The sequence below is a fragment of the Eumetopias jubatus genome, unplaced genomic scaffold (genome assembly GCF_037043125.1).
Source record: "Eumetopias jubatus isolate StellerSeaLion01/CBP00866 unplaced genomic scaffold, mEumJub1_p1.0 scaffold_10, whole genome shotgun sequence".
Taxonomy (NCBI): domain Eukaryota; kingdom Metazoa; phylum Chordata; class Mammalia; order Carnivora; family Otariidae; genus Eumetopias; species Eumetopias jubatus.
This window is the reverse complement of record NW_028274816.1, coordinates 3,295,615-3,310,301: the sequence shown is the minus strand read 5'-3', so window position 1 is coordinate 3,310,301 and position 14,687 is coordinate 3,295,615.

Sequence of the window (14,687 nt, the reverse complement as noted above, 5' to 3'; positions counted from 1 at the left end):
AAAGCAGCTCGGGAGAAGAGATCTGTAACCTACAATGGTAGAAAAATTAGACTGGCAATAAACCTATCCACAGAGACCTGGCAGGCCAGGCATGGACTGGCATGATATATTCAGAGCACTAAATGAGAAAATTATGCAGCCAAGAATAATATATCCAGCTGGGCTGTCATTGAAAATAGAAGGAGAGATAAAGGGCTACAAGGAAAAACAAAACTAAAAGAATTTGCAAATATGAAACCAGCCCTACAAGAAATATTGAGAGGGGTCCTCTAAGCAAAGAGATAGCCTAAAAGTAACATAGACCAGAAAGGAACAGAGACAATATACAGTAACAGTCACCTTACAGGCAATACAACAGCATTAAATTCATAAAAAAAGAAAAAAAAAGAAAAAGATAAAGATAAAAAATACGAATATGATCAATTTTGATCAGGCTGGTGAATAGATCAGTGCCACACACTAGATTTTGGGCGTATTTTCGTCTGTTAGAAGAAACTGTCTCTCAAAATTTTAAAGAAAGAAAAACATATATTTACAAAAATAAGGGTAAATACGGGGGGAGGAGCTAGATGGCGGAGGAGTAGGAGACCTAGATTTCGTCTGGTCTCAGGAATTCAGCTGAATAGGGATCAAACCATTCTGAACACCTACGAACTCAACAGGAGATCAAAGAGGAGAGTAGCAACAACTCTCTGAACAGAGAAGTGACCACTTTCTGGAAGGTAGGACGTGCGGAGAAGTGAATCCGAGGCGATATTCGGGAGGATAGACGGCGGGGGAGGGGCCTCCGTCGGCCGCTTCTGGCAAGTGATAGAACCGCGGAGCACAAAATCGGACATTTTAGAAGTTGGCTCGGCTGAGGGACGTCGCTGCAGTGGCTAAGCAGGGGGTGGAATCCTCCCGGGACAGTGTGGTCTCAGGACCCTTGGGGTCACAGACAGACCAGGGGTGCCTGAGTGCACCAGAGCTCCCAGGTATCAGAGCGGGGAAGCCGGCTGCAGAAACAGAGCCGAGGCACGGGCTCTCAGCTCGGGGTTGCCATAAACTGTGATCCGCGGCCCAGTTGGGCCACTGCTCCTCCAGCAGGGACCCAAGAAGCGGCAGAGCTGGGGAGACTCCCCTTCCCTCCCGGGGAGGAGTGGCGCGGGAATGCACCGCAGGGATCTGCTGGGTTTGGAGACTCCACATGGGGTCGGGTGCCAGAGATAGCAACGCTCGGTCACAGGCCAGGGGAGCAAGGAGTGCAGCTGGAGACCGGAGACACGGGAGTGACTGCTTTTCTCTGGGGGCACACTGAGGAGCGGGGCCCCGAGTTCTCAGCTCCTCCGATTGGAGATTGGGAGGCCACCATTTTTGCCCTGGTCCTCCAAAGCTGTAAGGAGAGCTTGCAGGGAACAAAAGCTCCTGAGAGCAAACCCGAGCACCTTCCTTAGCCCGGACCGACAAGGGCGGGGCAATTCAGCCTCCGGCAAAGACATTTGGAAACCACAGCAACAGGCCCCTCCCCCAGAAGATCTGCACGAACAGCCAAGACCAATTTTACCGATCAAGGAGAACGGGAGAACTGCAGTGCTAGGGGAATACTGCACATAGAATTCATGGCCTTTTTTTACCATGATTCATTAGTTCATCAAAGTTAATTTTTGTTAACTGTTTTTTTTATTTTTCTTTTTCCCTTTTTCAACCAACATCTTATCAATTCTTTTTTTTAAAAAAAACATTTTTTATTTTTCATTTTTAGAGTCATAATTTATCCCTTCATGGTAGTTACCCTTATTTTTGGCATATATATATAAGTTGTTCTCTCTTTAAAATTTTGAGATACACTTTCTTCTAACAGATCAAAATATGCCCTAAATCACTAGTGTATGGCTTTGTTCTAGTCTCCTGCCTGATCACATTCTCTCCCTTTTCCCTGTTTTTTTTTTCTTAAATCTTCTTCTTTCTTTTTTCAAAGAACTTCTTATCTTATCAAGTCCTTTTATAAAATCTTTTATACTTTTCATATTTAGAATCATCTTCCATCCCTTCATTGTATTAACCCTTATTTTGTACATATATGTCTTTCTTCCTTTAAAATTTTAGGAGGCACTTTTTTGGAAAAGACCAAAATACGCCCAAAATCTAGTGTGTGGCACTGATCTATGCACTAGCCTGATCATATTTGATCATATTCTGTTTTTTTTGTATTGTTCTGTTTTTGTTTTTATCTTTTTTTTCTTTTTTTTCCCTTTCTTTTTTCTGTCTTTCCCTTTCTTCTCCCTGGTTTCAGGTCTTTTCTGATTTGTATACAGTATATTTGCTGGGGACATTGTAAACCTGTTAGCATTTTGTTCTCTCATTCATCTATTCTCCTCTGGACAAAATGACAAGATGAAAAAAATCACCTCAGCAAAAAACACAAGAGGTAGTACCGTCAGCCAGGGACCTACTCAATACGGACATTAGTATGATGTCGGACCTAGAGTTCAGAATCATGACTTTAAAGATACTAGCTGGGCTTGAAAAAAGCGTGGAAGTTATTAGAGAAACTCTTTCTGGAGAAATAAAAGAACTAAAATCTAACCAAGTCGAAATAAAAAAGGCTATTGAAGAGGTGCAATCAAAAATGGGGGCACTAACTGCTAGGATAAATGTGGCAGAAGAGAGAATCAGCGATATAGAAGACCAAATGATGGAAAATAAAAAGGCTGAGAAAAAGAGAGAGAAACAACTACAGGATCACGAGGGCAGAATTCGAGAGATAAGTGATACGATAGGACGAAACAACATTAGAATAATTGGGATCCCAGAAGAAGAAGAGAGAGAGAGGGGGGCAGAAGGTATATTGGAGCAAATAATAGCAGAGAACTTCCCTAATGTGAGGAAGGAAACAGGCATCAAAATCCAGGAGGCACAGAGAACCCCTCTCAAAATCAATAATAATAGGTCAACACCCCGACATCTAATAGTAAAACTTACGAGTCTCAGAGACAAAGAGAAAATCCTGAAAGCAGCTCGGGAGAAGAGATATGTAACCTACAATGGTAGAAACATTAGATTGGCAACAGACCTATCCACAGAGACCTGGCAGGCCAGAAAGGACTGGCAAGATATCTTCAGAACACTAAACGAGAAAAATATGCAGCCAAGAATACTATATCCACCTAGGCTGTCATTGAAAATAGAAGGAGAGATAAAAAGCTTCCAGAACAAACAAAAACTAAAGGAATTTGCAAACACGAAACCAGACCTCCAAGAAATATTGAAAGGGGTCCTCTAAGCAAAGAGAGAGCCTAAAAGCAGCAAAGATCAGAAACGAACACAGACAACATACAGTAACAGTCACCTTACAGGCAATACAGTGGCACTAAATTCATACCTTTCAATAGTTACCCTGAATGTAAATGGGCTCAATGCCCCAATCAAAAGACGCAGGCTATCAGATTGGATTAAAAAACAAGACCCATCAATATGTTGTCTGCAAGAGACTCATTTTAGACCCAAAGACACCCCCAGATTGAAAGTGAGGGGGTGGAAAACCATTTACCATGCTCATGGACACCAAAAGAAAGCTGGGGTGGCAATCCTTATATCAGACAAACTAGATTTTAAAACAAAGACTGTAATAAGAGATGAGGAAGGACACTATATCCTACTGAAAGGGTCTATCCAACAAGAAGATCTAACAATTGTAAATATCTATGCCCCGAACATGGGAGCAGCCAATTATATAAGGCAATTAATAACAAAAGCAAAGAAACACATTGACAACAATACAATAATAGTGGGGGACTTTAACACCCCCCTGACTGAAATGGACAGATCATCTAAGCAAAAGATCAACAAGGAAATAAAGACTTTAAATGACACACTGGACCAAATGGACTTCACAGACATATTCAGAACATTCCATCCCAAAGCAACGGAATACACATTCTTCTCTAGTGCCCATGGAACATTCTCCAGAATTGATCACATCCTAGGTCACAAATCAGGTCTCAACCGGTACCAAAAGATTGGGATCATTCCCTGCATATTTTCAGACCAGAATGCTTTGAAACTAGAACTCAATCACAAGAGGAAAGTCGGAAAGAACTCAAATACATGGAGGCTAAAGAGCATCCCACTAAAGAATGAATGGGTCAACCAGGAAATTAGAGAAGAATTTAAAAAATTCATGGAAACCAATGAAAATGAAAACACAACTGTCCAAAATCTTTGGGATACAGCAAAGGCAGTCCTGAAAGGATAGTATATAGCAATACAAGCCTTTCTCAAGAAACAAGAAAGGTCTCAAGTACACAACCTAACCCTACACCTAAAGGAGCTGGAGAAAGAACAGCAAATAAAGCCTAAACCCAGCAGGAGAAGAGAAATCATAAAGATCAGAGCAGAAATCAATGAACTAGAAACCAAAAGAACAGTAGAACAGATCAACGAAACTAGGAGCTGGTTCTTTGAAAGAATTAACAAGATTCGTGATCCCCTGGCCAGACTGATCAAAAAGAAAAGAGAAATGACCCAAATCCACAAAATCATGAATGAAAGAGGAGAGATCACAACCAACACCAAAGAAATACAAAGAATTATAAGAACATATTATGAGGAACTCTATGCCAGCAAATTAGATAACCTGGAAGAAATGGGTGCATTCCTAGAGATGGATCAACTACCAAAATTGAACCAGGAAGAAATAGAAAACCTGAACAGACCTAGAACCACTAAGGAAATTGAAGCAGTCATCAAAAATCTCCCAAGAAACAAAAGCCCAGGGCCAGATGGCTTCCCAGGGGAATTCTATCAGACATTTAAAAAAGAATTAATACCTATTCTCCTGAAACGGTTCCAAAAAATACAAATGGAAGGAAAACTTCCAAACTCATTTTATGAGGCCAGTATTCCCTTGATCCCAAAACCAGACAAAGATCCCATCAAAAAGGAGAACTACAGAAAAATATCCTTGAGGAACATGGATGCAAAAATTCTCACCAAAATACTAGCCAATAGGATCCAACAGTACATTAAAAGGATTATTCACCACGACCAAGTGGGATTTATCCCTGGGCTGCAAGGCTGGTTCAACATCCGCAAATCAATCAACGTGATACAATACATCAACAAAAGAAAGAACAAGAATCATAGGATCCTGTCAATAGATGCAGAAAAAGTATTTGACAAAGTAGAGCATCCATTCTTGATCAAAACTCTTCAGAGTATAGGGATAGAGAGTACATACCTCAATATCATAAAAGCCATCTATGAAAAACCTACAGCGAATATCATTCTCAATGGGGAAAGGCTGACAGCTTTTCCCCTAAGGTCAGGAACGCGGCAGGGATGTCCACTCTCACCACTGCTATTCAACATAGTATTAGAAGTCCTAGCCACAGCAATCAGACAACAAAAAGAAATCAAAGGCATCCAAATCGGCAAAGAGGAAGTCAAACTCTCACTCTTTGCAGATGATATGATACTGTATGTGGAAAACCCAAAAGAGTCCACCCCAAAACTGCTAGAACTCATACAGGAATTCAGTAAGGTAGCAGGATATAAAATCAATGCACCGAAATCAGTGGCATTCCTATACGCCAACAACAAGCCAGAAGAGAGACAAATCAAGGAGTCGATCCCATTTACAATTGCACTCAAAACCATAAGATACCTAGGAATAAATTTAACCAAAGAGGCATAGGATCTGTACTCAGAAAACTATAAAATACTCATGAAAGAAATTGAGGAAGACACAAAGAAATGGAAAAACGTTCCATGCTCATGGATTGGAGAACCAACATTGTGAAGATGTCAATGCTTCCTAGAGCAATCTACACATTCAATGCAATCCCCATCAAAATACCATCCACTTTTTTCAAAGAGATGGAACAAATAATCCTAAAATTTGTATGGAACCAGAAGAGACCCCGAATAGCCAGAGGAATATTGAAAAAGAAAAGCAAAGCTGGCGGCATCACAATTCCGGACTTCCAGCTCTATTCCAAAGCTGTCATCATCAAGACAGTATGGTACTGGCACAAAAACAGACACATCGATCAATGGAACAGAATCGAGAGCCCAGAAATGGACCCTCAACTCTATGGTCAGCTTATCTTTGACAAAGCAGGAAAGAATGTCCAATGGTAAAAAAGACAGTCTCTTCAACAAATGGTGCTGGAAAACTGGACAGCCACATGCAGAAGAATGAAACTGGACCATTTCCTTACACCACACACAAAAATAGACTCCAAATGGTTGAAAGACCTAAACCTGAGACAGGAGTCCATCCAAATCCTAAAGGAGAACAGAGGCAGCAACCTCTTCGACCTCAGCCACAGCAACTTCTTCCTAGAAACATCGCCAAAGGCACGGGAAGCCAGGGCAAAAATGAACTCTTGGGATTTCATCAAGATAAAAAGCTTATGCACAGCAAAAGAAACAGTCCACAAAACCAAAAGACAACCGACAGAATGGGAGAAAATATTTGCAAATGACATATCAGATAAAGGGCTAGTATCCAAAATCTATAAAGAACTTATCAAACTCAACACCCAAAGAACAAAGAATCCAATCAAGAAATGGGCAGAAGACATGAACAGACATTTTTCCAAAGAAGACATCCAAATGGCCAACAGGCACATGAAAAAGTGCTCAGCATCGCTCGGCATCAGGGAAATCCAAATCAAAACCTCAATGAGATACCACCTCACACCCGTCAGAATGGCTAAAATTCACAAGTCAGGGAATGACAGATGTTGTCGGGGATGCGGAGAAAGGGGAACCCTCCTACACTGTTGGTGGGAATGCAAGCTGGTGCAACCCCTCTGGAAAACAGTATGGAGGTTCCTCAAACAGTTGAAATTAGAGCTACCTTTTGATCCAGCAATTGCACTAGTGGGTATTTACCTTAAAGATACAAATGTAGGGACCCGAAGGGGTACGTACACCCCAATGTTTATAGCAGCAATGTCCCCATAGCCAAACTGTGGAAAGAGCCAAGATGTCCATCCACAGATGAATGGATAAAGAAGAGGTGGTATATATACACAATGGAATATTATGCAGCCATCAAAAGGAATGTGATCTTGCCATTTGCAACGACGTGGATGGAACTGGAGGGTGTTATGTTTAGTGAAATAAGTCAATCAGAGAAAGACATGTATCATATGACCTCACGGATATGAGGAATTCTTAATCTCAGGAAACAAACTGAGTGTTACTGGAGTGGTTGGGGTGGGAGTGATGGGGTGGCTGGGTGATAGATATTGGGAAGAGTATGTGCTATGGTGAGCGCTGTGAATTGTGCAAGACTTTTGAATCACACATCTGTACTTCTGAAACAAATAACGCAACATATTTTAAGAAAAAAGAAAAAGAAGAAGATAGCAGGAGAGGAAGAATGAAGGGGAGTAAGTCAGAGGGGGAGACGAACTATGAGAGATGATGGGCTCTGAAAAACAAACTGAGGGTTCTAGAGGGGAGGAGGGTAGGGGGATGAGTTAACCTGGTGATGAGTATTAAAGAGGGCACATTCTGCATGGAGCACTGGGTGTTATGAACAAACAGTGAATCATGGAACACTACGTTAAAAACTAATGATGTAATATATGGTAATTAACATAACAATAAAAAAATTAAAAAATAAGGGTAAATACGATGAAAGGATGGAATATGAGTTTAAAGATGAAAATTATAAAAGATTTTATAAAAGGAATTGGTAAGATAAGAAGGTTGAAAAAAAAGAAGAGAAATGAAAAAAACCAAAGGGAGAGAATGTGATAAGGCAGGAGACTAGAACAAAGCCATACACTAGAGATTTAGGGTATATTTTGATCTGTTAGAAGAAACTGTATCCCAAAATTTTAAAGAAAGAACAACTTATATCTATACACCAAAAATAAAGTTAACTATTATGAAGGTATAGAATATGACTCTAAAAATGAACAATTAAAAAAAATTTTTAAAAAGGGATTGATAAGGGGGGCGGAGCAAGATGGCGGAGGAGTAGGAGACCTAGATTTCGTCTGGTCTCAGGAATTCAGCTGAATGGGGATCAAACCATTCTGAACACCTACGAACTCAACAGGAGATCGAACAGGAGAGTAGCAACAACTCTCTGAACAGAGAAGCGACCACTTCCTGGAAGGTAGGGCGTGCGGAGAAGTGAATCCGAGGCGATATTCGGGAGGATAGACGGCGGGGGAGGGGCCTCCGCTGGCCGCTTATGGCAAGTGATAGAGCCGCGGAGCACAAAATCGGACCTTTTAGAAGTTGGCTCGGCGGAGGGACATCGCTGCAGTGGCTAAGTGGGGGATGGAATCCTCCCGGGACAGTGTGGTCTCAGGACCCTTGGGGTCACAGAGAGACCGGGGGTGCCTGAGTGCGCCAGAGCTCCCAGGTATCAGAGCAGGGAAGCCGGCTGCAGATACGGAGCAGCGTCGCGGGCTCTCAGCTCGTGGTTGCCATAAACTGTGATCTGCGGCCCAGTCGGGGCACGGCTCCCCCAGCAGGGACCCAACAAGCAGCAGATCCGGGGAGACTCCCCTTCCTTCCCGGGGAGGAGCGGTGCGGGAACGCACTGCAGGGATCTGCTGGGTTTGGAGACGCTGCGCGGGGTCGGGTGCCAGAGATAGCAATGCGCGATCACAGGCCGGGTGAGCACGGAGTGCGGCCGGAGATCGGGGACACGGAAGTGACTGATTTTTTCTGGGGGCACACTGAGAAGCGGGGCCCCGAGTTCTCAGCTCCTCCGAGTGGAGATTGGGAGGCCACCATTTCTGTCCTGGTCCTCCAAAGCTGTACCGAGAGCTTGCAGGGAACAAAAGCTCCTGAGACGAAACCGGAGCAGCTTCCTTAGCCCGGACCGACAAGGGCGGGGCAATTCCGCCTCCGGCAAAGACATTTGGAAACCACAGCAACAGGCCCCTCCCCCAAGAAGATCAGCACAAACAGCCAGCAAGCCAAGACCAAGTTGATCGATCAAGGAGAATAGGAGAACTCCAGCGCTAGGGGAATACTGCACATAGATTCATGGCTTTTTTTTTTTTTTTTTTACCATGATTCATTATTTCATCAAAGTTAATTTTTGTTGACTGTTTTTTTTTAGTTTTCTTTTTCCCTTTTTCAACCAACATCTTATAAATCCCTTTTTTTAAAAAAAAAACATTTTTTATTTTTCATTTTTAGAGTCATATTTTATCCCTTCATAGTAGTTACCCTTATTTTTGGCATATATATATAAGTTGTCCTCTCTTTAAAATTTTGAGGTACAGTTTCTTCTAACAGATCAAAATATTCCCTAAATCACTAGTGTATGGCTTTGTTCTAGTCTCCTGCCTGATCACATTCTCTCGCTTTTTCCTTTTTTTTTTTTCTTAAATCTTCTTTCTTTTTTCAGACAACTTATCTTACCAAGTCCTATTATAAAATCTTTTATAATTTTCATCTTTACAGTCATCTTCCATCCCTTCATTGTATCAACCCTTATTTTGTACATATATGTCTTTCTTCCTTTAAAATTTTAGGAGGCACTTTTTTCTAACAGACCAAAATACGCCCAAAATCTAGTGTGTGGCACTGATCTATGCACTAGCCTGATCATATTTGATCATATTCTGCCTTTTTTGTATTGTTTTGTTTTTGTTTTTATCTTTTTTTTTCTTTTTCTCTTTCTTTTTTCTTTCTTTCCCTTTCTTTTCCCCTGGTTTCAGGTCTTTTCTGATTTGTATACAGTATATTTGCTGGGGACGTTGTAAACCTGTTAGCATTTTGTTCTCTCATTCATCTATTCTCCTCTGGACAAAATGACAAGACGAAAGAAATCACCTCAGCAAAAAGAACAAGAGGTAGTACCGTCAGCCAGGGACCTACTCAATACATACATTAGTACGATGTCGGACCTAGAGTTCAGAATCATGACATTAAAGATACTAGCTGGGCTTGAAAAAAGCGTGGAAGTTATTAGAGAAACTCTTTCTGGAGAAATAAAAGAACTAAAACCTAACCAAATTGAAATCAAAAAGGCTACTGATGAGGTGCAATCAAAAATGGGGGCACTAAATGCTAGGATAAATGAGGCAGAAGAGAGAATCAGTGATATAGTAGACCAAATGATGGAAAATAAAGAGGCTGAGAAAAAGAGAGAGAAACAACTACAGGATCATGAGGGCAGAATTTGAGAGATAAGTGATATGATAAGACGAAACAACATTAGAATAATTGGGATCCCAGAAGAAGAAGAGAGAGAGAGAGGGGCAGAAGGTATATTGGAGCAAATTATAGCAGAGAACTTCCCTAATGTGAGGAAGGAAAGAGGCATCAAAATCCAGAAGGCACAGAGAACCCCTCTCAAAATCAATAATAATAGGTCAACACCCCGATATCTAATAGTAAAACTTACGAGTCTCAGAGACAAAGAGAAAATCCTGAAAGCAGCTCGGGAGAAGAGATATGTAACCTACAATGGTAGAAACATTAGATTGGCAACAGACCTATCCACAGAGACCTGGCAGGCCAGAAAGGACTGGCAAGATATCTTCAGAGCACTAAACGAGAAAAATATGCAGCCAAGAATACTATATCCAGCTAGGCTATCATTGAAAATAGAAGGAGAGATAAAAAGCTTCCAGAACAAACAAAAACTAAAGGAATTTGCAAACACGAAACCAGCCCTCCAAGAAATTTTGAGAGGGGTTCTCTAAGCAAAGAGAGAACCTAGAAGCAGCAAAGAGCAGAAACGAACACAGACAACAGACAGTTAACAGTCACCTTACAGGTAATACAATGGCACTAAATTCATACCTTTCAATAGTTACCCTGAATGTAAATGGGCTCAATGCCCCAATCAAAAGACACAGGCTATCAGATTGGATTAAAAAACAAGACCCATCAATATGCTGTCTGCAAGAGACTCATTTTAGACCCAAAGACACCCCCAGATTGAAAGTGAGGGGGTGGAAAACCATTTACCATGCTCATGGACACCAAAAGAAAGCTGGGGTGGCAATCCTTATATCAGACAAACTAGATTTTAAAACAAAGACTGTAATAAGAGATGAGGAAGGACACTATATCCTACTGAAAGGGTCTATCCAACAAGAAGATCTAACAATTGTAAATATCTATGCCCCGAACATGGGAGCAGCCAATTATATAAGGCAATTAATAACAAAAGCAAAGAAACACATTGACAACAATACAATAATAGTGGGGGACTTTAACACCCCCCTGACTAAAATGGACAGATCATCTAAGCAAAAGATCAACAAGGAAATAAAGACTTTAAATGACACACTGGACCAAATGGACTTCACAGACATATTCAGAACATTCCATCCCAAAGCAACGGAATACACATTCTTCTCTAGTGCCCATGGAACATTCTCCAGAATTGATCACATCCTAGGTCACAAATCAGGTCTCAATCGGTACCAAAAGATTGGGATCATTCCCTGCATATTTTCAGACCACAATGCTTTGAAACTAGAACTCAACCACAAGAGGAAAGTCGGAAAGAACTCAAATTCATGGAGGCTTAAGAGCATCCTACTAAAGAATGAATGGGTCAACCAAGAAATTAAAGAAGAATTTAAAAAATTCATGGAAACCAATGAAAATGAAAACACAACTGTTCAAAATCTTTGGGATACAGCAAAGGCAGTCCTGAGAGGAAAGTATATAGCAATACAAGCCTTTCTCAAGAAACAAGAAAGGTCTCAAATACACAACCTAACCCTACACCTAAAGGAGCTGGAGAAAGAACAGCAAATAAAGCCTAAACCCAGCAGGAGAAGCGAAATCATAAAGATCAGAGCAGAAATCAATGAACTAGAAACCAAAAGAACAGTAGAACAGATCAACGAAACTAGGAGCTGGTTCTTTGAATGAATTAACAAGATTGATAAACCCCTGGCCAGACTGATCAAAAAGAAAAGAGAAATGACCCAAATCAACAAAATCATGAATGAAAGAGGAGAGATCACAACCAACACTAAAGAAATACAAACAATTATAAGAACATATTATGAGCAACTCTATGCCAGCAAATTAGATAACCTGGAAGAAATGGGTGCATTCCTAGAGATGGATCAACTACCAAAATTGAACCAGGAAGAAATAGAAAACCTGAACAGACCTATAACCACTAAAGAAATTGAAACAGTCATCAAAAATCTCCCAAGAAACAAAAGCCCAGGGCCAGATGGCTTCCCAGGGGAATTCTATCAGACATTTCAAGAAGAATTAATACCTATTCTCCTGAAACTGTTCCAAAAAATAGAAATGGAAGGGAAACTTCCAAACTCATTTTATGAGGCCAGCATTACCTTGATCCCAAAAGCAGACAAAGACCCCATCAAAAAAGAGAATTACAGACCAATATCCTTGAGGAACATGGATGCAAAAATTCTCACCAAAATACTAGCCAATAGGATCCAACAGTACATTAAAAGGATTATTCACCATGACCAAGTGGGATTTATTCCTGGGCTGCAAGGCTGGTTCAACATCCGCAAATCAATCAACGTGATACAATACATTAACAAAGAAAGAACAAGAATCATATGATCCTCTCAATAGACGCAGAAAAATCATTTGACAAAGTACAACATCCTTTCTTGATCAAAACTCTTCAGAGTATAGGAATAGAGGGTACATACCTCAGTATCATAAAAGCCATCTATGAAAAACCTACAGCGAATATCATTCTTAATGGGGAAAGGCTGAGAGCTTTTCCCCTAAGGTCAGGAACGCGGCAGGGATGTCCACTCTCACCACTGCTATTCAACATAGTATTAGAAGTCCTAGCCACAGCAATCAGACAACAAAAAGAAATCAAAGGCATCCAAATCGGCAAAGAGGAAGTCAAACTCTCACTCTTTGCAGATGATATGATACTGTATGTGGAAAACCCAAAAGGCTCCACCCCAAAACTGCTAGAACTCATACAAGAATTCAGTCAAGTAGCAGGCTATAAAATCAATGCACAGAAATCAGTGGCATTCCTATACACCAACAACAAGACAGAAGAGGGACAAATCAAGGAGTCGATCCCATTTACAATTGCACCCAAAACCATTAGATACCTAGGAATAAATCTAACCAAAGAGGCAAAGGATCTGTACTCAGAAAACTATAAAATACTCAGGAAAGAAATTGAAGAAGACAGAAAGAAATGGAAAAACGTTCCATGCTCATGGATTGGAAGAATCAACATTGTGAAGATGTCAATGCTACCTTGAGCAATCTACACATTCAATGCAATCCCCATCAAAATACCATCCACTTTTCTCAAAGCAATGGAACAAATAATCCTAAAATTTGTATGGAACCAGAAGAGACCCAGAATAGCCAGAGGAATACTGAAAAAGAAAAGCAAAGCTGGCGGCATCACAATTCCGGACTTCCAGCTCTATTACAAAGCTGTCATCATCAAGACAGTATGGTACTGGCACAAAAACAGACACATCGATCAATGGAACAGAATCGAGAGCCCAGAAATGGACCCTCAACTCTATGGTCAACTTATCTTTGACAAAGCAGGAAAGAATGTCCAATGGAAAAGAGACATTCTCTTCTACAAGTGGTGTTGGGAAAATTGGACAGCCACATGCAGAAGAATGAAACTGGACCATTTCCTTACACCACACACAAAAATAGACTCCAAATGGTTGAAAGACCTAAACGTGAGACAGGAGTCCATCCAAATCCTAAAGGAGAACACAGGTAGCAACCTTTTCGACCTTAGCCGCAGCAACTTCTTCCTAGAAACATCGCCAAAGGCACGGGAAGCCAGGGCAAAAATGAACTATTGGGATTTCATCAAGATAAAAAGCTTTTACACAGCAAAAGAAACAGTCCACAAAACCAAAAGACAACCGACAGAATGGGAGAAAATATTTGCAAATGACATATCAGATAAAGGGCTAGTATCCAAAATCTATAAAGAACTTATCAAACTCAACACCCAAAGAACAAAGAATCCAATCAAGAAATGGGCAGAAGACATGAACAGACATTTCTCCAAAGAAGACATCCAAATGGCTAACAGGCACATGAAAAAGTGCTCAACATCGCTTGGCATCAGGGAAATCCAAATCAAAACCTCAATGAGATACCACCTCACACCCGTCAGAATGGCTAAAATTAACAAGTCAGGGAACGACAGATGTTGGCGGGGATGTGGAGAAAGGGGAACCGTCCTCCACTGTTGGTGGGAATGCAAGCTGGTGCAACCCCTCTGGAAAACAGTATGGAGGTTCCTCAAACAGTTGAAATTAGAGCTACCGTTCGATCCAGCAATTGCACTACTGGGTATTTACCCCAAAGATACAAATGTAGGGACCTGAAGGGGTACGTGTACCCCAATGTTTATAGCAGCAATGTCCACCATAGCCAAACTGTGGAAAGAGCCGAGATGCCCATCGACAGATGAATGGAGAAAGAAGAGGTGGTATATATACACAATGGAATATTATGCAGCCATCAAAAGGAATGTGATCTTGCCATTTGCAACGACGTGGATGGAACTGGGGGCTGTTATGCTGAGTGAAATAAGTCAATCAGAGAAAGACATGTATCACATGACCTCACTGATATGAGGAATTCTTAATCTCAGGAAAGAAACTGAGTGTTACTGGAGTGGTTGGGGGTGGGAGGGATGGGGTGGCTGGGTGATAGATATTGGGGAGGGTATGTGCTACGGTGAGCGCTGTGAA